Source organism: Corvus hawaiiensis, chromosome 27 (assembly GCF_020740725.1).
Source record: "Corvus hawaiiensis isolate bCorHaw1 chromosome 27, bCorHaw1.pri.cur, whole genome shotgun sequence".
Lineage (NCBI taxonomy): Eukaryota > Metazoa > Chordata > Aves > Passeriformes > Corvidae > Corvus > Corvus hawaiiensis.
In genome coordinates this window covers 1,820,408-1,842,155 of record NC_063239.1, presented here as the reverse complement: position 1 = coordinate 1,842,155, position 21,748 = coordinate 1,820,408, and the positions used below count along the sequence as shown (strand labels likewise).

Here is a 21,748-nt window from a genome sequence, read left to right as displayed (position 1 = left end):
TGCAACAGTTGCAGAGAAAATCCCAAACTCCTGCAAACCGCCCCGCCCGGGAGCGCAGCCGCTGCCCCGCTCCCTAAATCCCAGCCTGGCATCATCTGGGGTGGGGGAATTACATCAACCCTGCAGATGTGAGCGTGGGAAAGGGGCCGCGCTGGCGGCACCACGTGAGGCTCAAGGTCAGGACCTCGAGGCTGAGCCCCACCACGCTCCCAGCTGCGGCCGGCTGAAGGAAAAAACAGAGAGGAGAAGCAGCAAAATCGGTGTTTAATGGGAAAAAGGAGGAGGAGGAGGAGGAGGAGGAGGAGGAGGCGGGGAGGGGGAGAAGAAGCCCGACAACCCAAAAACCCTACGCTGCAAGTGTGAAGGAATTTGAGCTCTAACTTTGGGGAGGGTGCGGAGCCGAGCTCGGCGTTTCTGAATCTCTCGGCTCCGCTCGGAGCCCAGCTGGTGGGAACAGAACGTGTAGTCATGGGACTGTCATCGTGTGCTGTCCAGGTTAACATGTAGCATTTCTATTACTATTAACAGACTTTCTGCTCCTCACTCCATCTGTTCTTCGAAATAATTGCAGTTGTACAGACCATGCCTTCGCTCCAGGCAGGCTCTGGGGAGAGGATAGTGCTTTTATGCAAAAAAAAAAAAAAAAAAAAAAAAATTATATTAAAAAAAAAATAAAGAAGAAAAAAGAAAAAAAAAAAGGAAAAAAAATGGGGAGGGAAAAAAAATAAAGTGTTAAAAAATAACAGCAAACACGAGAATAGAGTGCAAGTGAAGCTAACAGCAGGCTCGGAATTGGGGACAGATTGTGGCCTAGAAAGGTGACGGCGCACGCGGCCGGGGGCCGGCGGGGCCAGACCCCCGTGGGGACAGGAGCTGGGGTCAGCGCCCCGAGCCGGGCTGGCCCCGCAGATTTTTCTCTCTCCTCACCTGCCGGCCACCCTAAGAGCCACAATCCCTCACCTTCCAGCTAAAGATAGCAAAGCTTTCCCCGAGCCGAGTTAATCCCGGCTGCTCATCCCGCGCTGCTCCAGAGGCTGCACCAGCCCCCCAAAGCCACCCCAAAACCCCCCTGTGTGACACCCCTGGCCCATGCCCGGCACCCCAAACACGGGGGAAGTGTTTTTGAACTGCTTGTGAGCAGCAGAGCGGCCCGAGTGTGGTGATTTTGGGGGTTTTTAATGCTGAAATCCCTCCTCGACACAGGCTAACAGCATTAGCTGCTGTCAGGGCTGCAGACAGGAGCCAGCCCCGAGTGACACGGGAGCTGCTCAGCTCTACAAGCATGAGCCAGCCCCGGGGATTTTGGGAGAGGAGGAAAGTGGCTTTAGATCAGAAAATTCCTCCAGTGCCACAAGAGCAGGCGGCATCTTGCTGTGCAAAGGGAAGGGAGGAAGGGGGACAGGGAAGAAAAAGCCGCTTTGGGTTGCTGCAGATGAAAATTCGGGGGAGTGAAACACCCCCAAAAGCTTCGTCGGTCACTCCTGCTCGATGAGGAGGTGCTGGAGCGCAGGACCCAGTGGGGACACAGCGTGTCCTATCAGTGTCATGGAATCATGGAATGGGTTGGGTGGGAAGGGATTTAAAGCCCATCCAGTGCCAGCCCTGCCATGGGCAGGGACACCTTCCACTGTCCCAGGCTGCTCCAGCCTGGCCTTGGGCACTTCCAGGGATCCAGGGGCAGCCACAGCTGCTCTGGGAATTCCAGCCCAGCCTCTCACCACCCTCACAGACAGGAATTCCTTCCCAATATCCCATCCATCCCTGCCCTCTGGCAGTGGGAAGCCATTCCCTGTGTCCTGTCCCTCCATCCCTTGTCCCAAGTCCCTCTCCAGCTCTTCTGGAGCCCCTTTAGGCCCTGGAAGGGGCTCGGAGCTCTCCCCGGATCCTTCCCTTCTCCAGGCTGATGTGTGACACCAACCGGGTCACGCTTCCAAGGCCACCCTTCCCCGCTTCCTCACCCCAGGACACTTTAAAACCAACATTTAACCACTGACAGGAGCTGCCGCCTTCCCAAGGACTCGGATCCATGTCTGCACCGCCCAGCTCTGCCCCTCACACCCCTGGGAAGGGGCATCCTGCCCTGCTCCTCCACCCACTGCAGAGCCGGAGCAGCAGAGCTGGTGGCAGGTGACAGGAGCGCCGCATTCCGCGTTTTCCCCGCTGATTGTTTCTAGAGGGGAAGCAGCAGGGAAATATCCAGTTATTCCCACGGAAAGCATTAGCTGCTCCAATTAGGCACAGGTTTAGGAAACTTGCTCCGAGCAGGCAGGGACTTTTCCAAGAGGCAGGCAGGCGGGAGAGGGATTTTGTGCGCCGGGGATACACAAGGAGCTCAACAGATCCCGCGGAGCTGGGGCTGCACAGGAATTAAAGACTTATCCAAATGAAAGCAAATAGGGTGTTAAGCGACACACATGTAGAGCGAGCGGTTTCCTTGGAAACCGGCGCACATGGAAGCAGCACACATGCAGTGCTCCGGTGTTTTCGGCAGCACCAGCGTGGCCTCGGAGCTCTGCCCTGCCAGGGATACCCGGCTTGGGTTGGGCATGGAGGTGGGTGAGCCCTGCGGTGCCCGTTGTCGGTGCGTCCATCTCATTGGCATCTGTTTTACCACGGCGTGGAGGAAAAATGGATTAAAATGTGCTTTATTCTGGGAAGGGGAGACGGATGGTGCCCAGCTTTGCCGTAGGAATTCCATCCCAAAATTAAGGAACAAAGCCCCAGCCAGGCCCCAGCCCAGCACCTGCTTCCCAGCACAGGGAATGAATAGGTTTGGATGGATCCAGTCTGGATCCTCCCAGCTCACCCATCCCTCAGAGCCGTTCCCTGCCCGCGCCCACCCGGAGCACGGGATGTTCCCTGCACCAGCCCCTCGCCACTCATGGGATGAGGTGAAATTTCCAGCTGCCCCAATGCCACCCACATCCTTGACAGCTTGGAAGGAATTTCCCTGGCTGCCGAAGGAAATCATGGCACGGGCAGGTTGTGATGGAATCTGAGCCAAAAGCCTTTCACCTCCCTGGGAGCTGCAGCCTGGCGTTGCCACAGCGTGGATTATCCCAGTGTGAAGGACTTCAATGGCATGAGATGATCCAGGCCGGACCCACCGGTGAGGAGATGGGATGGGGGGGATGCACCCCAAGCACGCAGCGCCCATGCTGGAGCCAGGGAAGAGCTGGCTTTATGCAATTACAAACCAGAAAACCTCAATCAACCCCAAAACCACCTTCCAGAGCAGGGCAGGAGCTCCTGGCTGGGCAGGGAGCTGGGAAGAGTACCCAGAACGCTGGGAAACATCAACCCAGCTCTCCTCGGGGATGCTTGGAGGGTCCGGCTCACGTCCCACCAGCGCAGGAGTCGGAGGTGGAAGCGCCGCCAGCACCAGCTGAGATTTGAGATCAATCTGGGCTTTTTTCTTGGCTTGTCCCCAGTACTAAAAAGTTTCTATAACAGGCACCGACTTTGCAATTCTGCTGCTGCTGCCTCGCCAGAGAGAAATTCCAGCTCCTTCCTCGGCGGCAAAGAACTTGTTTGCGACCGAGTTGTGTTGTGGCTTCGGGAAGGAGCTGCCGAGCGCGGGCAGGATTTCACCTCCTCGTTTTCCACCTGCGCCTCGCCACTTCCACGGGCAAGGAAAAACCAGGTCAGCAGAATTAACCCTGCTCCGCAGGACTTGCCCAAGGGGACAAGAGGCACTGGCTGAAGGCTTGGCCCAACTCTCCCAGGCCTGGCTCCCCCCCCGGCTCCCGCTGCCGAAGGGAACTTCATTGAATTTCCAACTGCAAATCTCTCCCCATCCTTCTGCTCTCCCTTGGGGCTCCCTCACCGGCCAAATATTTATGCAGCCTAATGTCCTAATGAGGATTGATTCACCCGGGATTGTTGAGGGGTGTGTGTGAAAGGGTTGTTCCCAGATTAAGGGCTTGGGATGCTCTAAGGAATGGGTTATTTGCTCTGGAAGAACAGTTTGTTTTCCCTCTGAGCGAATTCGAGCAGCTCTGCGCAATCAAACTGCAATGGGGATGTTACACACCCAACACAACCAGGCAGAAAGTGGGATGAATATTCCAAAGGGTCCCTGGTGCTGGAAATGCAGGTGACTGGAGCACTTCTGGGGAAGGAGGGGAGCAACAGGCTGTGATTCCTCAATCAAGGACCCCACTGTGGCTCCGCTTTGGGTTCCCCAAATCGAGTTCCACCTAAATCATCAAGGGCAAAACACCAGGGAAATGGAGCCACATCTCCCAGCCAGGAGAGAAATCCAGGAGGGAATCAACACCCCGAGATCTCCCCGCTCCAGCTGCCCCCCTTTTTCCCAGGAGCTGTTTATCGCCACTGGAGCCTAATGAGCACCACGCACTCGTCCCCAGGCTGGGGACACCGCGGCCGGCCCCGCTCCGCAGGCAGGGCAGCCGGGATGGACTCGGGAAGCGACACATTTCCCGAGCGGTGTGTGAGGAGGAGGAGGAGGAGGCGGCGGCGAGCGGCCGCGGTGGCAGAGCGCAGCCGTCCAGCCCAATTACTATCACACGGGGGGACACATGGATTGGTGACATTTGACATTTTCTACACAATATTTTGATGCAGAATGGCACCTCCGTCACAAATTATTTTCCAAAACTTGGCTTGGGTTCTGGTGGGGTTTTTTTTTTCTTTTTTTTTTTCTTTTTTTCTTTTTTTTCTTTTTTTTTTTTTTTTTCTTTTTTTTCTTTCTTTTTTTTCTTTTTTTTTCTTTTTTTTTTTTCTGGGGGAAAAAATACAAAACTAAAAGCGTCGCACAGGGGTGGCATTTGCAGGCGAGCAAAGGGAAGGGTCATTGCTGTCCCTTCTGTGGCTGTGCCATCGAGTGGAAAAACAAAGGGGAAAATGCACCCAGAAATTCCAGGCTTTGCTGCTGGATGGTCCTTGGGGACCCTCAAAAGCTTTTTCCCTGCTCCCCCCTGTGATTCCTGAGATGTCCCAGCTTGGGATTATCAGGGGACCAGACCCCTCCTGGCAAGCCAGGGGTTCTCAGCGCTGGGAATTGCTGAACTCGGTGCTACCAGACACCTCAGCGAAGCTGAAATGACTTTAAATGCCTAAACATTTTAAAACAAACCCTGGAACAATTCAGCTCTGAACTCCTTGCCTGCTCTCTCTCCCTCCTCGCTCTCTCTCTCCCATTTTTACGGTTTCCAGAGCTGTTTTACGCCTCATTACCTGCACACTGTGAGTGATGTCTGTCGGTCCTAGAGCTGTAAATACCTTAAATCATGCTTCATTAAGAATATCTCTGGTGCTATTAAAGAGCTATAATAGACAACGAGTTAACAGATGATTAAATATGAACTCCATTTGTGTCACTCACCGCGGGCAGGAAGAGGCTTTAAGTTTTTTAAACTCGCTCTCATTATCTGGGGAAGTGGCGGGGATGGAGGGGGATGGAGGGAGGCTCGCCTGGGATGAAATGTGGGGATGGGGGTGGAGAGGGGCTCAGGTGGGGATGGAGGGAGGCTGGCATGGGGTGGAGGGATGCGGACATGGAAATGGAGAGGTGGGGATGGAATTTTGTACAGGATGGAGGGATGCTCCTGTGGAAATGGAGAGGTGGGGATGGAGGGGGGATGGAGGGATGTTCCTGTGGACATGGAGGGATGGGAATGGAGGGGGATGGAGGGATGTTCCTGTGGACATGGAGAGGTGGGGATGGAGGGAGATGATGTTCCTGTGGACATGGAGGGATGGGAATGGAGGGGGATGGAGGGATGTTCCTGTGGACATGGAGAGGTGGGGATGGAGGGGGATGGAGGGATGTTCCTGTGGACATGGAGAGGTGGGGATGGAGGGAGATGGAGGGATGTTCCTGTGGACATGGAGGGATGCTCCTGTGGACATGGAGGGATGGGAATGGAGAGGGATGGAGGGATGCTCACCTGGGATGAAGGGATGCGCCCATGGAAATGGAGAGATGGGGATGGAGAGGTTTTTGCACGGGATGAAAGGATGCTCACATGGAAAGGGAGGATTTGGGATGGAGGGATGCTCACATGGAGATGGAGAGATGGGAATGGAAGAATCCTCACATGGACATGGAGGGATGCTCTTGTGGACATGGAGGGATGAGAATGGAGGATGCTTTGTGTGGAGGGATTCCCTCGTGGGGATGGAGGGATGGAAGGATGTTGTGAATGGGAGGATGGAATGGAAGAATGTTGTGGAATGTGTGGAGATGGAGAGAGGGGGATTGAGGGATGCTTACACGGAGATGGGGGGATGGGGACTGAGGGATGCTCACATGAGGATGTAGAGATGCTCACATGGGGATGGAGGGATGTTCCCATGGAGACAGAGGGATGCTGCCCCCAGGGGTGGGGCACAAGGATGCTCCTGCACCAGGAACACCCGGGAAGCACCAGCTCCTCCATGTTGTGACCCCAAGCTGATGATCCTTGCTCGGATTTTCCCATCTGGGGTCTGGCAGCCAGAGATTACAAAGAAAATCAAATAAAGGAGGAAGCTGGCAATGAGGAGACGCTTTGGATGGGACAGGATGGGTACCTGGAAGAAAGGTGGATGGGATTGGGGGATGCATGGGTATCTGGGAAGAAGGCTGGCAGCACGGATGGAGATGCAAAAGGGATTGAGCATGGCTGGCTCTCCAATACTAGAATAGCTCAGCACAAATGAATTGCCAAAGCACAAATTAAATAATAATTAATCCCATTAAAATCCCATGAGCACACAAAAAAAATGGGGAAAATTAAATAATGAGTGTTTTCTTCTCTTCTGGATTAGATTTTGCTCTGGGAAAAGAAAGAGCGTTTTCACAGGCTCCAGCACAAGTGGAATTATCCCACTGCCACAGTCCCGGCTCCCTGCTGGGCTCGGGGCTGTGGATGGAGCCAAACACCCGGCACACCTGTCCCAAACTGGCCACGGAGAAACGGAGCTGGGAAGGGGCTGGAGCCCCAGGAGCACCTGAGGGAGCTGGGAAAGGGGCTCAGCCTGGAGCAAAGGGGGATCAGGGGGGACCTTGTGGCTCTGCACAAGTCCCTGACAGGAGGGGGCAGCCGGGGGGGTCGGGCTCTGCTGGCAGGGAACAGGGACAGGAGGAGAGGGAACGGCCTCAGGCTGGGCCAGGGGAGGCTCAGGGTGGACAGCAGCGGGAATTTCCTCATGGAAAGGGTGGCCAGGCCTTGGAATTGCCCAGGGAGGTTTGGAGTGCCCATCCCTGTGGGTGTCCAAGGAAGGACTGGAGGTGGCACTCAGAGCTCTGGGCTGGGGACAAGGTGGGCATCGGGCTGGACTCGATGATCTTGGAGGGCTTTTCCAACCTCAACCGCTCTGTGGTTCTGAGGGAGGAGGATTTGGGGACAAGGACAGACCCTGGCTGTAGGAAATCCAGGCGATCTGAGCATGCCCCACTTCAGGAATGTGGCCGCTGTCTCAGCAGACATCCCCGTGGTCTTTGTGAGGAATCTTATCACACCCCGCAGCACACGGGGCTGAGAGGAGCCTCCCCAGCTCCTCACCAGCCTCTCTCCCATCCCCTCCTCCACTGGGATCAGCCCTAAAACCATCCAGACATGGACAGGCCCCTATGGGAACTGTCTGGCTCTGCTCCATGCCCTGTGTAGGAGACACGGGACAATGCTCAGCGGGTACCACACCCCCCCCCCCCACGGCCACCAAACCCCAGCGCTGCCTCCATTCCCCTGCTCCAAGAGAAAACCCACGGCCTGACTCCTTACAGGGAGAAGAGCGGGATAAAACCCCACTCCTACAAGCTCTCAGCACTCGCTGATCAATTCCGAACACCCCCCGACCCCTCGCTGCCAGCTCCGACCCCTCGCCAGCCCCGACCCCTCCGCAGGGACCCCGAGCCGCCCCCGAGGCCACCGATGGTCTCGGGATGGCATCGGAGCTGGCGGCCGGCGCTGGGGGGGACGGTGACACTCCTGTCCCCAGGGACGGCGCCGGTAATTGAATCTCAGCGCTGCGGCTCGGCCGGGGCCGCTCCGGGATTGAGTTAACTGGAAATGCCATTTCCTCGCTGTCCAAACTCCGCAGCGCCCCGAGCTCCTTATCAGCGGCCGCGGGTCCCCTCTGCTCCCTCGCCGCGACCTCGCGGCCCCTCCGGCGCCGGGGTCAGGCGGCTGCGGCTCCCAGGGTCACCCGAGGAAATTAATCCCGGAGCCCCCTGGGAGCTTCAGCTGGAGCGATGGCAAAAGCAGGGAGGGAAAAAAAAATATCTCGGCTCCATTTGGGGGGAAATTAAAGCATTTCAGGAGCGGCGGGAGCTGCTCCGTCCGGCTCCATCCCTGGGGATGCAGCACCGACCCACCCACGGCATCCATTTACCTGCTGGAACCCCCTCCCAGCACTTGGAATTTGCTGCTTCCGAGTTGTGAGTATCCAAAAGCACAGCCAGGGCCTTTCTCTCAGCCCTGTGCACCAAATCAAATATATTATAAAATATAGATAATATATAATAGATCATATATTGGGAATAAATATTTTATATCTCCTGAATTTCCATATAGAATAGGTACATTTGTGTCTTTTTATAGATATTTCGAGATAATTTTGTATATATTCTATATTCTGTATATATATATTCTATATATTCTAGATATTCTAGATATTCTAGATATATTCTCTATACATTCGCTGTATATTCTCTATATATTCTCTATATATTCTCTATATATCCTCTGTATATTCGCTGTATATTCTCTATATATTCTCTATTAATTCCATACATACATTTATATATGTCCTATATGGAAATACACACTATATTCCAGATAGAGATATATTGGAAGCACAGATATATTCCCAATATCACTTAGGAATAGGACCCTGCCTTGAGATCTCATTAAAAAGCTGTTTAAACCGAGGAATAATGGGAGAAATCTACCCCCAGAAAGAGCTTCGGGAAAACAACCAAGAGCTCACCCTCCCTCCACACAAACTGCTCTTGCCAGGAACAGGAGGGAAAAGATGCTCAGCTCAGAACTTCCCTCCCTGGTAAAATATTTAATAATAAACTCAGAGGAGAAGCCAACTGTCTCCCTTGGATGTGGTTTTCATACGGAAGTTAAGGGGAGTTTTATTTCCAATCCAAAACATCTATTTTTTTTTCTATTATTATTTTAATTTTTTTCTTTTTTTCTTTTTTAATTCCTGAAGTACGTTTTGTTCTGATAATTCCATCCTGTCACGGCGAATCAATTCCAAATGCGATGGACGCGGGGATGACACCCGTGTCACGTTCCACCCCCCTCCGGCCACCCTTTCCCGAGGCTCCCCGGCACTTTGTTAATCGATCCCGGCCGAAAAGCCGGGAATAACATTTGGAACTACCCCGAGCGCCACAACGGCCGCGTTAATGCGTTAATTCCCACGATGCCTCGGCGCTTTGAAATCCCGGGGAAAGAAAAATGGGGGAAGCTGAAATGAGTCCTGTGAAAAGGAACAGGGCATCATTAACGCAGCCGGATCCGTATCACAGGCTGCAGCAATTATTCCCGGGTGGAACACGGCAAGCTGTGAAGAGCTTTCATTACCAGGGGTGTTCCAGGTCCCTCACCTCTGGCCAATCTCCCGCTAAAACGGGCATTTTCTGCACCACGGATTCCAGTTCCATTTAAATCCATAATTGCTCTGATTGGGGGGCATACGGAGCACGGGGAATTCATGACTGAGAAATCTATTAGGCAATAAGTTGGTTACTTCCAGGCACCTTGAAGGCACCTCGCCTCGGTCGCTGCCCGGCTCAGGGAGGGGGTGGCTGGAGGTGCTGATTTCCAGGGGGTGCGCTCTGCCCTGGCTCCCCTGCGCCTCAATTACCTTCCCGGGTCACCAAGGGGGAATTCAATCAGGGAAGCAGCCCATGGGATGCTGCTTCTGCCTTGGAAATGCAATTCCCTGCCGCCGGCAAATAGCCCCTTTCCAACCCACGGTGGATGTTGGATGGGCTTTCATCGTTCCCCAGGCCAAGCAGGAGGTGTTTGCTCCAGGGGGTCTCAGGTGTGGATCAGGAATGATCCCTCCACCAGGGTTTTCCCTCTTGTATCCCTCATTCTGTACAGGGATGCTCAGGTGTGGATCAGATCCAATCCCTCCATCCCAGTTTCCCTTCTCCTGTATCCCCTGTTTGCTCCTGGGATGCTCAGGCGTGGATCAGCTCCGATCCCTCCATCCCAGTTTCCCTTCTCCTGTATCCCCTGTTTGCTCCTGGGATGCTCAGGCGTGGATCAGGTGTGATCCCTCCATCCCTATTTCCCCTTTTCCTGTATCTTGACCTGGCTAAAGGGATTCTGGGGAGTGGATCAGGTGTGATCCCTATTTCCCTTCTGTATCCATGTGCTGTTCCAGGGATGCTCAGGTGTGGATCAGGTGTGATCCCCCCATCCCTATTTCCCCTCTCCTGTATCCTGGACTGTGTTTGGTCCAGGGTGTGGATCAGACATGATCCCTATTTTCCCTATTTTCCCTCTCCTATATTCCCTGCTTGCTCCAGGGATGTTCAGCTATTAGGGTTTGTTTGTTCAGCTATTAGGACTGTGTTTGGTCCAGGCTGTGGATCAGATATGATCCCTCCATCCCTGTTTCCCCTCTCCTGTATCTGTGTCTGGTCCAGGGTGTGGATCACACACCACCCCTCCTTCCCTATTTCCCCCTCTCCAGTTTTCCCCCCCAAACAGCCCTTTGGAAAACAACCCAAAACCATTTTTATGCCTTTTTTTATCATTCCTTTGTACCGAAACGGGCACATTCACCGTGGATACAGCAGAAACCCCACAAATTTCAGCGTGGCCATTCCCACCTCCCTACCAAACCCTGGGTGAGTTGTGCAGCCCGGGGTTCTCCATTCCCTGGGGTTCTCCATTCCTTGGGGATGCTGCCGGAAACGGGAGACAATAGTCTATTCTGCTCTTCCTCCCCATCCCTGTATCCAAGTGCCTTCCAGGAGTGCATTAAATGATGCGATTAACATCTGTCACATGAGCTCCAGTCTCTCTTTCAGCCTCTCCCAGGGGAAGCAGCCGCACGTGCAGGGAAAGGGTTTGTTTTGGTGGATTCAGATCTTTTTTCCAAGCTCTCGGAGCATGGGGGGATTGCGTCTCTGAGGGTGAAGTGTCCCGTGCTTGGAGCAGGATGGGGGGGATGGTGGATTCCAGCCAAATCCCGGTGTTTGGGGGGATGGATCGAGCCAAAAGCTGCTCCTGGAGTGAGAGGGGGTTTTGGGAAGATGCTGAAGGCTTGGAGCAGAGGCAGCAGCAGCATTCCATGATTCCCACAGTGGGATGGCCCTTCCCTGTTTATACCCAAACCCCAAAACCCTTTCTGGAGGTACATGGGTGTAGATTTCTCCCATTATTCCTAAACATTTTTTAATGAGATCTCACGGGAGGCTCCTGTTCCTAAGGGCTGATCTCCCTTCCCTGTTTATACCCCAAAATCCAAACCCTGCTGGAAAAAATGCCCATTTCCTGCACGTTTCCATTTGCTCCTGGCAGGAGCTGAGCCCGGCGCCTTTAACCTACAACCCAACCTGTGGCTGCTCCCAGAAAAACCCCACATCCCATGCTGACATTGAGATTCTCCCTCTTCTCCCCATCCTGCAGCACCAAAGGCAACTCCTCAATTCCCAAAACCCACCAAAATCGACACCAGCAGCGACACTGTGACACCACAAGGCAGGGACGCTCCAGCATCCCAGAGATCGGAAGGACAAAACCCCATTTAGGGGGATCAACCCCTCCTGTGGGATTTTTTTTTGGGGGTGGGAAAGGGGGAGAGAAAGGATGAAGCAGCATCTTCACAGGACAGGCAGGAGGGATGGGATGCTGCTCCCACAGCCAGGATTCCTTTTAATTGATTTCTCACGGTTTGGTGGCTCCCGGCTTTAATTACACCGCAAATGTTTGCCGATGCAATTAGGGAGCACATGCCATAAAGCTGTTCGAGGGTGCCACCAGGTCCTGGGGTCTTCATTTCTTTTTGGCCTCGAGAGGGGAAAAACAGAGATCCTGCTTCCTGCCCAGATCCCCGGGGATCAATCCTGATCCCAAGGTGGGTTTCTTTGCGGCTGGGAGGGTTGGTTTGGATTTTTAATTTTTTTTTCCTTTTGGTTTAATATAGTAAAAGGGAAAAAAAAAAAAAACCAAACAAAAAACCAAACTAAAAATGTGCCTTGCAGCAGCTCGTCTGGGGGGTGAAATAATCCACTCAACATTCCGATTATCAGCTAATGCACATTTGCATTAGAATGGGTTAGAAGAGCTCCTGGGATGGAGCAAGATCCCAACGGATCAGCCACTGGCCTTACACAGAAAAGCCACGGATCCTTGCCCGGAGCACAAAAACGCTCAGGGATGCAGTGCCAGATAGAGCATTAAATACGTGGAATATAAAATAAAAGTAGTATTTTATAAGCTGTAAAATAATGCATTTCGGTATTATTAGATATAATGTACTGGAAGCTGTATTATATATAATATAGTGGGAAGATAAAATATTGTATCTAATGTGTTGGGAAAAGACATCATTTATTACTAAAAATTATAAATCAATTTAAAATTAGATTGGGAATATATGGAATTCATATAAGATTATTTGGAATATAGATATATTCACTATATTCTTTGGGAAGAAGACCGTGCCGTGAGATTTCACTACAAAATGATCGAGTTTGGGAACAATGTCGGGAAAAAAGCTGAACTGGACAGAATTAGCCAGGGCAGCTGGTCCTGAGCCATGGTGCCAAATCCTGGGCTTCTCCTAAAAGCTTGGAAGTGCCTCAGGCCGGTATTCCAGTGACAATCCCACCAGCAGCACCCCTTGGCTCCGGGTCCACGCCCATCTCACCTTTAAACCCCCAGGAACCCCAGGAGCAGCGGCCTCATCCCGGGTGAAACGAAGCGGAGACAAAATTCCCGGTGTTGGAGCAAACCCTGACGCTGCACCTTTCCCACCTCAGCTGTCAAAACGAAGCCATCGCCCGTGACGGCCCCCCCGGAGCCTCGTTAAAAATGTGACGCTTCCCTAAGGCGAGCAGGGCAGACATGGCCAAATTAATGAGGATGTGACAGAGTTTACGGGGTGGATCAGACTCCTCTTCCCCTGGAATAAACCTGGCGACCGAGGGAGAAGAAGGGAAGGCGAGGCTGAGGGACGGCCGGGGGTTTGGGGAGCATGTGCGCTCACCAAAAGAGCAATCCTGTCCTTGTCACTGTTAATCAGGCACAGGGACAAGCGGGAAACGCTCGGCCCTGCCGGGAAAGGAAGGGAATTCAACCTCCCTGCCCCGCGGATCCGGATCCGGCCTCCTCTGGATGCGCCGTGCCGGGAGCAGGTTTGCAAACACGTCCTTGCAGCTCTCCCACTTGGTTTCCCCATTGGAAAATAAATAAACGTCATTGTTTGGTTGTGTTTATTTTGGGGTGTTTGTGTTTTTTTTTTTTTTTTCCTTTGTTTGTTTTTTTTAAAATCTCTCTTTTTCTGCTTTTTCTTTGTCCAATCTGGAAAGCAAAGAAATTCCAGCAAGAAGCTGGGATAGGCTGGAGGCATCTCCAGCTGGGCAAGGGGCACCTTGTCTGTGTGACCAGGAAAGATTTGCACCCCAAAACACCACAGTGCCTAAAACGTGGAGCATCCACAGTTCCACTCCAGAAAAACTGGGATTTGGTACCTCTGGAAGAATTCAGCTGGTTCCACTGGAAATGCCGCTCCCAAAATGCCCAGCCCCTATAGATACAACCCTACAGCCGTGTCTGGAGGTGAAGGGACACCTGTGATCCCCTCTCTCACCATCAACAGCATTTGAGGGAATCAGGAATTTTGGGAATGCACTGAGAGGGTCCTGTTTGAGGGCACTTCTTCAATCCCAACCCCTTGAAAGCGAAATAAAGCTCGAAACAATCCTGAACCAACCCCTCGAGCCCAAACAGCAGCGAGATTTGGGAGCCAGTCCAAGCTCTGCAGCTTAGGCCCATCTCCAAATATCTCCCAACAAGTTTATTTATGGAAAATAAAATCAGTCCAAGATGTTCACAGCTCAGGAATATTTAATGCTATTTGGTGAGAAAGTATTTCCAGCGAGGAGGGAAGCGTGCGGCTCCCCGAGCCCAGCTCGCGGCATCGCACCGGGAACGGCGCCGGCACCGACCCACAGCGGTCACCCCAGAGCCCTGGACTGGTCTGACTGGATCAAACGCCTCCCTCATCTCGTTCATACCAATCCTGCTTAATTAATTGGCTCTGGAGGCTGGGATGAGGCGAGCTGTGGGAAGAGGAGGTGCTGAGGAATCTGCGAGGGGAGCGCTGCCGCTGGGTGCCACCGCATCTCTGAGGCGGGGACACCTCATCCACCTTCCCAGGAGCGGGAAGGACGATTTTCCTGTGTGGGAAGAGGAGGGAATGGCGGCAGAGCAAACCCAGATGATGCTCAGACACAGATCCCTCCCCTGCTGCCCCTCTGGCAGCCAAAATCCCGGGAGCCACGGCCACCTCGGCGCTGAGGTCACCCACAGAGGTCACGCGTGACACGGAGCTGTCTGCTGGGCCAGCCCCGGGTCAAGGGCAGGCCGGAGGCAGCGGTGATGGGAGTCACTTTAATAGACACCTGTCACCTGATGGGGAGCCTTAATGCGTCCCCCTGATCCCGTGGAATGTCCCCCCGATCCCACGGGACACGGATGAGCATCCTCAGGCACATCCCGGCTGCCACCACACGCTGGGTGGTGTCACCTTGGCCAACGGGGGGGACACAAAGCAGCCAGGGAGGGAGGGACAGAGCCAGGGCGAGGCCTGGACTTTGCAAACAGCTCTAACATCCCTGCAAGACGTCTCCGAGTCATGCGCCGGGTTGGAAATGTCTCCCATTATAATCGTGAGTCATTCGTGACTCAGTGACATTTCTGGAATGGAAAAGCAGTGGCTGGCCCAGCCCTGCGCTGCCCCACTCGGCGGTCATGCCAGCACTCCACGGCTTAGTTCTGATCCTATTTCCCAAACAAACAATCCCCCGGAGCCAGCGCTCCCCAGCCAGGATGTGCAGCCACTCGGGGACAGTCCCTTGGGATGGCAAGTTTTGGATTCCCACCCCAAAGGGTTTTGTTCTGTGTGGGAAAAGCTGGGATCCGAGCCCAACTTTGGCACTCGGGACAGAGGTGTGGTGGTAGCGGCCGGAGCAGCCCCAGGGATGTGATGAGCAAGGTGGGATTACCTAAATCTTTATGTTTCAATGTAAAATCCTTAAAAATAAATAAAAACAACCATAACATCAATTAAAGCAGCTTCCAACAGCCCAGGACTGGCACACACAAAGCCAGGGTCATGCTGCTGCTGCTGCTGCAAATTCCTGCAGGAAAAAGGGGCCCAGAAACACTCGGACACATCAGGGTTGGAATGGTCGCACTGGTGTTTCCCAGGGACAGGCGCTTTCATTAAGGCAGCCCTCATAGCTCCGTGTTATCCTGGGAACAGCCAAATCCAGGGCAGGAAACACTTGGTGAACTGATAACCCTGGATCACACAATTATTTCCCCCCTCCCTCCACGGTCCCTTTACAGCCCGTTATTAAAGCACTCGATTTTAGAGGCTGGGAGGAAGCTGCCCTGGGGGAAGGCACAGGGCCAGGATGCTCAGAGGTCGGGATGCTCAGGGGCTGGGATGATCAGAGGCTGGGATGATTGGAGGTCGGGATGATCAGGGGTCAGGATGCTTGGAGAGAGGGATGCTCAGGCGCTGGGATGATCAGAGCCAGGGTGCTCAGGGGGCAGGATGCTCAGAGGATGGGATGCTTGGAGGCTGGGATGCTCAGGGACCAGGATTCCCAAAGGCTGGGGTGTTCAGAGGGTGGGATACTCAGAGGATGGAAAGCTCAGGGATCAGAATGCCCTGGGGGTGAGGATGCTCAGAGGTCAGGATCCTGGGAGGTCGGAATGTGCAGGGACCGGGATGCTCAGGGGTGAGGATATTCAGAGGCTGGGATGTTCAGGGACCAGGATGCTCAAGGATCAGGATGTTCAGGAATCCAGATGCTCAAGGATCAGGACCCCTGGATGTCAGGATGTTCAGGGATCAGGATGCTCAGGGATCAGGACCCTTGGATGTCAGGATGTTCAGGGATCAGGATGTTCAGGAATCCAGATGCTCAAGGATCAGGACGCTTGGATGTCAGGATGCTCAGGGATCAGGATGCTCAGGGATCAGGACCCTTGGATGTAAGGATACTCAGGGATCAGGATGCTCAGGGATCAGGACCCCTGGATGTCGGAATGCTCAGGGATCAGGATGCTCAGGGATCAGGATGCTCAGGGATCAGGACCCTTGGATGTCGGAATGCTCAGGCCCAGGCGTGACACCCACATTCCCCAACACCCCAATCCCTCCACACAGCGACGGTGCCCACGGGAACCTGGCACGGCTCCGACAGGAGCCGGCCCCAAAACAGAACCAACCCCTTGGACCGGGGACTTTGGGACACCGGGAAAACCCAGCTCGGTGCAGGAGCCTTCCCTGCACATCCCTCTTTGCCACCTGGTGATCGCCGGCACAGCTCAGCACCCGGGGAAGGCTCCGGCAGCGCCAGGACACATCAGAGCAGAAATAGACCTGGAGCCGTCACCCCCCTCCCTGTCCCCGCCACCCCCTTTTTACTATTATGTCTGAGAGGAGCCGTCTCTCCTGGTTTTTTTCCCGCTGATTTAATCGCTTGGTGATGAGGGCTGCCTGGCTGGGATACAACTGCGCTCTGGGCATCGCCAAAAGAAATGGGGGATCTAAAAAGAGGAGGAAGCATCAGTGGCAGCGACGCTGATTGACAGTGAATGAAATGAAGCGGCCAAATTCCATTGGCGTGGCTTGAAAATCCCAGGACGCTGCGGAGAGCTGATGGCTCCTTTCCTAGGGTTTTGCCAGAGCTGGCATTTGCCTTTCATCCTCGTTTAATTCACTGTTTGGAGCCTGCCACGGGTTCGTGTGTGTGCGTGGTGGGGTTTGAATTGCACGGCTGCCCTCGTGGAGGAGGTTTTTTTGGTGTGCTGAGGTGTGCAAAGAGGGGGCAGAGACTTTCACCCCATTCCTCGGCCACAGCTCGGCCTCGTGGCCTCGGGCCCTCGGGAAAAACAACCCTTGGAGAGCAATTCCTACCCTGGATGCGGGTGATTAAACGGTTTATAAAGGATTTTCCTGGAAAGGTGGCGTCTGTTGGGGCTTAAACTTCAAGTGCAGCCACTGGCAGGTGCCTGGGTGGGACATGGGTGACATGGTGAGGATGTTCGGAGGCTGGGATGCTCAGAGGTCAGGATCCTTGGAGGTTGGAATGTGCCAGGACCAGGATGCTCAGGGGTGAGGATATTTGGAGTGTGGGATGCTCAGAGCCTGGGATGCTCAGGGATCGGGATGCTCAGGGATTGGGATGCTCAAGGATCAGGATGTTCAGGGATCAGGATGCTCAAGGATCAGGATGCTCAGGAATCAGGATGCTCAGGAATCAGGATGCTCAGGGATCAGGATGCTCAGGGATCAGGATGCTCAAGGATAAGGATGCTCAAGGATAAGGATGCTCAAGGATCAGGATGCTCAGGGATCAGGATGCTCAAGGATCAGGACGCTCAGGGATCGGGATGTTCAGGGATCGGGATGCTCAAGGATCAGGATGCTCAGGGATCAGGATGCTCAGGAATCAGGATGCTCAGGGATTGGGATGCTCAAGGATCAGGATGCTCAGGGATTGGGATGCTCAAGGATCAGGATGTTCAGGGATCAGGATGCTCAGGGATCAGGATGCTCAGAGCCTGGGATGCTCAGGGATCAGGATGCTCAAGGATAAGGATGCTCAGGGATCAGGATGCTCAGGGATCAGGATGCTCAAGGATAAGGATGCTCAAGGATAAGGATGCTCAGGGATTGGGATGCTCAAGGATCGGGATGCTCAGGGATTGGGATGCTCAGGGATCAGGATGCTCAGGGATCAGGATGCTCAAGGATCAGGATGCTCAGGGATCAGGATGCAGTCTCTGGCAGGTGCCTGGATGGGGCACAGGAGGCATCGCTCAGGTGCGGACCCCACGGGGACCCCCCCTCATCCACCTGCAGCTCTCCCTCTCCCCAACACTGGATTTTGCTGGGAAAACCACGCACGTGAAGGCCGCAGTCACTGCAGCGGCCAGAGTGGCTTTGCACTTCTCTCCTCTGTCCCCGCAGTGACATTCCGACAAGAGAAGACCAAAAGGTAACAAAAGTCCTGTTTTCCAAACATTCTTTCCCTTTCCAACGGGAAAGGTGCCAGGTGGCAGCTCCCGGCTCTCCCTCTCTGCCTCTCCTGGAGCAGCTCATCTCATGGATATCCCGGGAAAGGCCGGACTCTGACCACAAGCCCAGCAGCCGAACTGCTCCTCTCCCAAACACTGGGAGCCCTGCTTCTCCCTCACGGCCAGCTCCCCACCCAAATTCCCAGGCTTTTCCCTCCAGCTGGAAGAAATCTGGCAAATCCCTCGGCTGTGCGTGACCTGCCCCTCCCTGAGCTGGGAGAACTCCCGGGAGCAGTGAGGACAGGACGAGGTCCAGCAGCCGCACCACAAACCAGGGCAAAGCCTTGAGGAGAACTCAATCCTGACCCCGGAGCTGGCACGTGCCCCCCACTCCCACCCGGGATTATCCCCCCAAAACAGCCGGGTCCAGGTGGGAGTTTAGTGGAGAAAAACTCTGATTTTGCAAATCTGGTGGGTGCAAGACGCTGCTCCCACCCCAGGCTCATCCTGGCTCTGCCATCATCCTCCCTCTGGGCTGTGAGTGCTGGGGAAGGGGCTGGGCAGCATCTTGGGGGTGCAGAATTTTGGGGGAGGCTGCAGAATCCTAAGGGATTGCAGCCATTTGAGGGGCTGAAGCATCTCAAGGGGCTGCAGCATTTGGGGTCTGCAGAATTTTGGAGGGCTCAGCATCTTGGGGGGCTGCAGGATCATGGGGGGCTGCAGCATTTTGGGGGCCTCAGCAGGATGGGAGGGCTCGGTGTCTTGGGGGGCTGCAGAATTTTGGGGGCTGAAGTATCTCAAGGGGCTGCAGCATTTTGGGGGGCTGCAGCATCTTAGGGGTCTGCAGCAGTTTGTGGGGCTCAGCACTTTGGGGGGCTCAGCATTTTGGTGGGCTCAGCACTTTGGGGGGCTCAGAATTTTGGGGGCTCAGCATTTTGGGAGGCTCAGAATTTTGCGGGGTTGCAGTATTTTGGGGGGCTCAGCATTTGGGGAGGCTCAGCACTTTGGGGAGCTCAGCATTTTGGGGGGCTCAGCATTTTGGCGGGCTCAGCACTTTGGGAGGCTCAGAATTTTGGGGGGGCTCAGTATTTGGGGAGGCTCAGAATTTTGCGGGGTTGCAGTAATTTTGGGGGCTCAGCATTTTGGGGGGGCTCAGCACTTTGAGGGGCCCAGCACCTTGGGGGGCTCAGCATTTTGGGGGGCTCAGCACTTTGAGGGGCTCAGCACTTTGGGGGCTCAGCATTTTGGGGGGGCTCAGCACTTTGGGAGGCTCAGCATTTTGGGGGGGCTCAGAATTTTGGGAGGCTCAGAATTTTGCGGGGTTGCAGTATTTTGGGGGGCTCAGCATTTTGGGGGGGCTCAGCACTTTGAGGGGCTCAGCACTTTGGGGGGCTCAGCATTTTGGCGGGCTCAGCATTTTGGGAGGCTCAGAATTTTGCGGGGTTGCAGTATTTTGGGGGGGCTCAGCATTTTGGGGGGGCTCAGCATTTTGGGGGGGGCTCAGCATTTTGGCGGGCTCAGCATTTTGGGGGGGCTCAGCATTTTGGGAGCCTCAGCAGCGCTTCTCCCCCCCCTTCCCACTCCCCAAATATTTGTTTAACCAGGGAATTCCCGCCGCTCGCCCGTGGGCTCCGGCGCTGCGGGAAGCGTGGCAGCCTCCAGCATTCCCGAACTCTGGAAAACCCCTGGCGGGAAAGCCACGAGCCCCCCCAAGGCCTGGCACGGAGGTGACAGTCCCTTGCAGCGGGACACGGACCCTCTGCCGGGTGCCTTCACCCCGTGCTCCGCTGGAGGCGAGGGCACCGGGAGCCACCTCCCCGTGCCCCCTGTGTCCCCCGGTAGCCACCCCGGAGCGTCGCCTCCACGGCCACCGCCGCTGCCGGCCCCCCGAACGCCGCCCGCCACGCGGCCGCTTTGATCCGCCGCTTAATTCCCATTAATTCCCGCTTCCCATTAATCCCTGCTCAGGCTCTGAACCTTCTCGCGGAGATGCCGAGATCAAATGCGTAGTTAAGAGACAGTCGGGCGAGGGGAACATGAAAGGGACAAGTTTTGTTTCAGGATTTGAACCCTGGCGAGGCGGCGCCGGGGAAGCGGCGGAGCCGCGAGCCGAGAGCTCCCTCTGCTCCCGGAAAAAACCTTCCAGGATTCCAAACGCTCCCAGCCTCCTTCCCCGGCCCGGCCTCGAGGCCCTGCAAATTCGTCAGAGCCCCCGGGGGACAAGCACAAGCTGCTGCACGGGGAAATGTTTGCTCCGGGGGATGAGTTGTTGATAAAAAAGTGGCAGGAAAAGGATAAAACGGTCACAAACGCCGTGATACCCCCAAACTGCATCAGCTCCCACAGCAGGACAGACCCCCTGGGTGGAAAATATCCTCTATAAATCGTAAATATCTGATTTATCCATCGATTAGAGGTGGCCCAAGGCAAATGGCAGCACCTGGAGCTCCCCTGGGATGGGGGAAAATGAGGGAATTTCTATTTCTGTCATTTGGGAAGGGAAAATAAACAAATTCCAGGCCAGCAAGAGGGATTCGGGGCAAAGAAGAGCTCAGCACCCAAACTAAAGGGGAAAAGCAGTGCGTGGAAAATCATCTCAATTCCAATGAAAACGTGTTTTATTAGAGGAAGCAGATCCATCTTTGATCCTGGATCCCAAGAAAAGCAATATCCAGGGCTGCGATAGCCCATCTTGCAGGGAGAACGAGTTATTAAAGCACAAGATGAATGGCTTGCAGCGCAGCTAAGTGCTCCAGTTAAGAGAAAAATAGTTCTAAACTTACTCTTTGCCCCAAAACACATTCCTCCCCCTCATCCCCGGGCCTCGGCTCTCCCCTCGGGTGAAGCTCCCTTGTCCGCCTCATTTTTTTTCCCAGGCTTATCAAAATTCCGGAGGGGAAATTTGAATGGAAGTAAAAATAAGGTGAATTTAATCGGGTGGTAATGGTTGGGTTGGGGTTTTTTTTTTAATTATTTTTTTCTCTTCTCCTCCCCTTCCCCCAACATTTTTTTTTAATTTTTTTTTTTTTTAAATTAAAAATACACATGAGGAATAAAAATAACCCGGGTAAATTCAGTTGTGGGGAAGGAGGGAGGATGGAAATGAAGGAGCGTTCTCATGGAGAGCAGCGCTCCCGAGCAGGGCGCCTCGCCCCGCGCCTCTGTTCTGCATGAATAAATAGGGATAAAAATGTAACGCTGCACTCACAACTCCGATCCCAGCACCCCGAGAGGGCTGGAGCAGCACAAGCCACCAGCGCTCCTGGATTTTTGGTATTTAGAGAAAAAAGCACTGAAATGGCGATTTCGGAGCTGTGGATGTGGCCCCAGCTCGGATATTGAGGCTGGTGATGCGAATCCACGGGGGACAGTGGGAAATGAGGGAATTTCCCCCAAATCGTGGTGGGATCATTCAGGTTGGAAAAGAGCTCCAGGATCACCGAGCCCAACCTTGCCACCAGTGCGGGGCCCTGAGTGCCACATCCAGCCCTTCCTTGGACACC

At 54.2% G+C, this 21,748-nt stretch overlaps 1 protein-coding gene across 1 annotated transcript in view; it reads right to left on the bottom strand.

The window, feature by feature from the left end:
• Positions 1-21,748, bottom strand: part of PEBP4 (phosphatidylethanolamine binding protein 4) — a 72,555-nt gene that overhangs the window by 39,298 nt on the left and 11,509 nt on the right. The window lies entirely within an intron of this gene.